The sequence below is a fragment of the Micropterus salmoides genome, unplaced genomic scaffold (genome assembly GCF_014851395.1).
Source record: "Micropterus salmoides isolate LMB-PRFRI ecotype aquatic unplaced genomic scaffold, ASM1485139v1 Ms_hic_scaffold_16, whole genome shotgun sequence".
NCBI lineage: Eukaryota > Metazoa > Chordata > Actinopteri > Centrarchiformes > Centrarchidae > Micropterus > Micropterus salmoides.
In genome coordinates this window covers 3593503-3599305 of record NW_024040707.1, presented here as the reverse complement: position 1 = coordinate 3599305, position 5803 = coordinate 3593503, and positions in this window count along the sequence as shown.

Here is a 5803-nt window from a genome sequence, read left to right as displayed (position 1 = left end):
CGGTGACGACACTATGGGAACGAGATACCCATTTAGGCCGCGCCGAAACCCCACCTGCCCCCAGCGTGCAGCACATGATGGCACGACAAGGAGGAGAGCGCACAGGTGCAGAAGGAAGGTCCAGACTGTAGAACTGTATGAAGGTGTGAGGGGTGGCCAGCCAGCCGTATCGCATAAATCCTGGAGCGACGCCCCTGCGAGCAGGGCCCTAGAAGCCGCCATGCCTCGAGTAGAGTGCGCCCTTACGGCCATAGGTGAAGGCAACCCGTGCACCTGATAGGCCAGGGAAATAGTCTGAACAATCCAGTTGCTGATCGTGTGTTTAGAAGCGGGGAGCCCAGCCTTGGGGGACCTGAAACACACCAGCAACTGGTCTGCTTTCCTCCACTGGGAGGACCTCAGAGTGTAAATACTCAGTGCTCTGACCGGGCAGAGCAGATCAAGTCTCCCGTCCTCCGCCGTCATATGAGGTGGGGGATGAAACGCCTGCAGCACCGTGGACCCTGCCAACCTGGAAGGGACCTTAGGGACATAGCCCGGACAGGGGTGCAGGATGGCTCTGACCCTCCCCGGGGCAAGGGTGAAAGACCTGGCCCTGCGCCTGAGACAGCAGATCCGTCCTCAGAAGGACCTGCCATGGCAGCCAAAACTGGGCTACTAACAGTAGGCTGACACCGTCCTGACGGACCCGCTCCAGAACCTCCGGAAACAGAGCGACTGGAGGAAAGGCATACAGCCGCAGCCTCGGCCACGTCTGTACCATGGCATCCAGCCCTAGCGGGGCTGGGGGCGAGAGGGAGAACAAGAGAGGACAGTGCGTCGTCTCTTGAGACGCAAACAAGTCCCCGTCTATGGGGCCAAACTCTTCACACAATAACTCCATTCCCCGGGCCTCAGCCCCTGTCTCGACAGCAGGTCTGCTCCTTGATTCTGGGTCCCAGGGATGTACATCGCTCTGAGGGACAGCAGTCTCTGCTGGGACCACAGGAGGATCCGATGCGCCAGCTTGCATAATGGGCGCTAGCACAGACCCCCTGGTGAGTCAAATAGGCCACCACTGCCGTGTTGTCGGTCCTGACAAGGACGTGGCGACCGCGGAGAGCGGGCAGAAAACTCCTCAGAGCTCTGAAAACCGCCAGCATTTCTAGGCAATTTATGTGCCAAGAGAAATGATGCTCCTCCCAGGAGCCTCTCGCGAAGCGGCTGTCCGTGACTGCGCCCCATCCCGTGAGTGAGGCGTCTGTCGGAATATCCTCCGCAATATCCTCCGCAGAGGGGCCTGCTCCTGAGTCTATGTCCTTCAGCAGATCGGCCTGGTATGCCTGCAAAACCGCCATTGTGTGCAGGCTTGCACCAGCCCGGCCCGCCGCCATGTAAGCTTTGCCCACCAAAGCAGATGTCATACGACATGGCTTGGTAGGTAGCACCGGCTCTTTGAGGGATGATGCATGACCGGGCGAAAGATAGCTAGCCAAAGCATCATCCCATAGCCAAATCCCTTGACTCCCACTACGTCGCTATAGACCCTTACCACCAGAGAATAACAAATATCAAAGCAGTCGCATGTCCATTTTCTAAATGTATACACATATTTTCCAGAGAGAGAGGTGTGTGTGTGTGTGTGTGTGTGTGTGTGTGTGTGTGTGTATATATGTGTGTGTGTGTGTGTGTGTGTATATATGTGTGTATATACATATATGTATATATGTAATTGTTCAGAATGTGCATATGTGTGTATCTTGGATAATTTCTTCATTCCCGTTACTTCCTTGTCTATACAAGCTATACTGGTGGGATGCGATGTATTACAGGCACACAGAGCAATTCCACTTTGATTTTCTTGCTTTCTTCAGGTCTCTGGTGTCCATAGCAAGGCACTGCTCATGGAACCACCTTTCACACATTTCATATTGGATCTACAAAGGAGAAGGTTAAAATTTCAAAGATGAATGTCAGGGTACTCTCACAACATAAGACCTTTTTCAACAAATGAAGAAAACGACATAGTCCCAGTCTCTTTTTACTGACACACACACACACACACACACACACACACACACACACACACACACACACACACACACCTCTGCTCATACTAGATTTCCATTTCTACAATAAACAAGTCACAAGAACAAAGACTGTGACAGTGTCATTGGATTGGACAGATTACCAACATCATTAATTGTTCTAACTGGACAAACTGTGGAGGTGGACAGCCACAAAAGAATCATCCTGATAATTCATTCATTTTAATAGAGGTCTCAAGTTTGAGGATCAGAAGCCAATACCTCTTTTATAGGCCTACTAGTAGTCGACTGTGTTGGCCTTATATGGTTTTTACCCCTTTCTGTCTTTCATCTTGGTCAGCTGGTTGTTCTGTTGTTCGTTTCTAAGCTTCTGTAGGCATGGCTCTCAGGTTCCCTGCTCTTACTACCGTGTTACATTATAGGTCCACTGTTTTTTAATTAAAGGTTATTTCATCTGTATACCTCTCAAGGATGTCAACATATGCGACAATAATATATCAATGTTACAAGGTTTAGAGAAAACGTACAAGGTTGTTTATTAGTCATTTTACAGCACTAGGCTGCATAAACGGAATTTGTAGTTCATTCATGATACACACACAGCATATATTTAAGTGTAGGCCTATATTAAAATATGGTAATCTATTAAAATAATCAATATTTAGGCTACAATTAGGCTATTTATATAGGTTACATAAATAGCCTACATACACGTATACATCCATCTTGACTGCGTTTGAGCACCAAGAGTAATCGATGTAAAAACACCTCCTCTCATCTTGCTGGAGTCTTGCACTGATTTCAAATTGGACTTCCTTTTTACGTCAATTTAAATATTGGCAAATAGTGAAAATATTAGACACTTTCAAGGGCTGTAATTTATAAATAAATACTACAAAATACTACATCAGATAGCTCTGATATTGACAGAGGGTCACCCTGAGGTGGTCTGCTGTCACTGTGAAGTGAAATGAATCAGTGGAAACAGGAAGTTTCCTTTTTACATCAATTTGAATCTTGCGAATAGTGAAAATATTACACACTTTCAAGGGCTGTAACTTTAAAATACTACATCAGATTGCTCTGATATTGACAGAGGGTCTCCCTGAGGTGGTCTGCTGTCACTGCTGGAAACAAGACGTTTTCTTTTTACGTCAATTTTAAATCCGCAAATTCTGTGAAAATATTAGACATTTTCAAGGGCTGTAATTTCAAAATACTACATCAGATTGCTCTGATATTGACGGAGGGTTTACATGACTTCGAATCTTGGCTGAATGTAGTAAGCTTTCTGTGAGACTAATATTTTCTTTAGATTCTTGTGGTGTCTTAAGCATTTATTTATTTATTCAATCGTTTCTGCCACATCAATTGCATTATGTTCAGCAGAAGCTCACTTTTATTTTGAAATGTGCTGCGGCACGATGTTACCGTAATGCCTAGTAAAAACACGCATCGCAAAACAGCGCGAGGGCTGGCTTGACTGTCGTTTTCGAAGTGGAGGCTGGCTTGACTTCAGTGTTCCCCGGCTCCCTGGTCCCCAGTCCCCATGGTTCCGCGTGCCTGTGTTTCCCTGGCATCCATCTCTCCCTCCACTCCAGTCCCTCTACCCCTTTTTCCCTCAATAAACCTCCTTCCCTCCGAACGTTGCATTTGGGTCCTCTCTGTCCCCACACCACACGTAACATATTGTAGGTCGTAACCTACTTTTATTTCCATCGGCCGCGCTGCTTTCCATTTTCTGATGTTGTATGTTGACGGTGGTACGGTGTCGTACTCTTAACTGTGTGTATTATATATGTAATTTTAACTGCGATGTCACTGTTGTATATCTGTTCGGAGAAGTCAAAGACAAATTTTCACTAAGGTGGACAATAAAGTCTAATGATAATAATAATTTATTTGTCACCATCCTTCGGCTTTAGAGCCAGGTCTTGACACCATAATATCTAACAGAAGACAGAGTTATTTAAAACATGCTGTACGTTGCCAACTGTATAAATACCTTTTCATGAGCAGGACTTCAATTCAAAAGGATTGTTGCTGTTATATTAGTATAATCTTTTCACACTTTTTTATGACTATAATTGAAAGCACGAAAGTGAACAGGAAAAAAATCTGGCAAATTAACTGGGAAACAGAGGATAAATTATTTAAACTTAAAATTAATAATGTAATGGTGAAAGATCCTCTCATCCTGGTGTCTGAGTTAATTATTTTTTTAATTCTGTCCAACAAATATCTCAATTGTTCACACCATCTGAAAATGTTTATTATCCTGTTATGGTAACTACACCCAGCCTATATTTTATGAGTGAAGAAATTACGGAACCAGACATGGCCTCTATCATTGATGAATTAAATAATTCCAATGCTAAGGGTGAGTTTGGATTGGACACGAACTTCATTAAACTGCACAAAGAGTCTCTACTATGCTCAATTACGCATATTATTAATTATCAATTAAACAGTCTGTTCCACCAGCTTGGAAGGGCACGATTACACCAATTTTAAATCAGGGAGCAGATCAGATATTAATAACCACAGACCAATCAGCGTTCTTCCTGTAAAATCTAAAATTATTGAAAAATGGATAGCAAAACAACTAATAAAGCAACTGAATAAATGTTTTTTACCTCTGCATCCCATGCAATTTGCCTTTTGTGCCCACCATTCTTGTCTGTACATTTTGGTTGTCCTTTCTGTTTATACTGTATGTTGTGTAATGTGAGCTGGTGGCAATTGAGTTTCTCAATTGGGGATTAATAAAGTTTTTTTCTATTCTATTATATTCTGTTCTATTCTATTCTAGTCAACTGAAACAGCTATCAATGTTTTTATTGAAAAGGTCAAACATTCATGAGACATTCATTCAGTTGTTGGTGCTGTTTTTCTGGATCTGTGAACTGTCTCTGTCAACAATATCAAATCTCCTCACCTCGAATGTCCAGTAGGAGTCCCCCAAAGCTCCATACTTGGACCAATTTTGTTTTCTTTATATGTCAATGATCTGCCTACAGTATGCCGAAACATCAATATCTTAATGTATGCAGACAACGCAGTAATCTTTACACATGCAGATACTGATCAAGAAGCCTCACAATGTCTTACATCTCTTAAACTGTATGACTCAAATGTATTGCTGAAAGAAGAAGAACTAGAGATTGTAAACGGATTCAGGTACCTTGGCGTTTTACAGGATCCCACTGTCCTTTAAAAATCATGTCAAAAGAATATCAAAAACAGTTAAATTCAATCTTTCCAACTGTAGACATATTAGACCATCAGTCTCAGGCACTGCAGCCAGAATGTTTCTTCATTCAATGATCTTTCTCATATGGATTGTTGTTTTTACAAACTGGTCACAACAAATGCCACAACACTCAAACCAATAGGGTCACCTTTCAAACGAGCCTTCAAAGCCTCGATAGAAAACCATTTTGTTTTCATCACTACATCACTGCTTAATCCTGCAGAAACATAACTTGCTAAGCTTTGAAAAATGTTCTAAATTTAAATATGCCTTTGCTATCTATGAGATCTACATGGACTTGCTTCACCCCCACTAAGAGAGTACATTAAATTGAAAACAACTGGAGATGGCAGAACTGTAACCAGGGCCTCCACGAGAGGTGAGTGTATGGTGCCTTTATAGACGTACAACATTTAGACAATTTGTATTGTCAGTTAAGGGGACAGAGATCTGGAACAAGTTATTATATGGATATTTAAATTGCTGGAAAGCTAAGATGTCCTTTAATATGCACTGTCCCTTT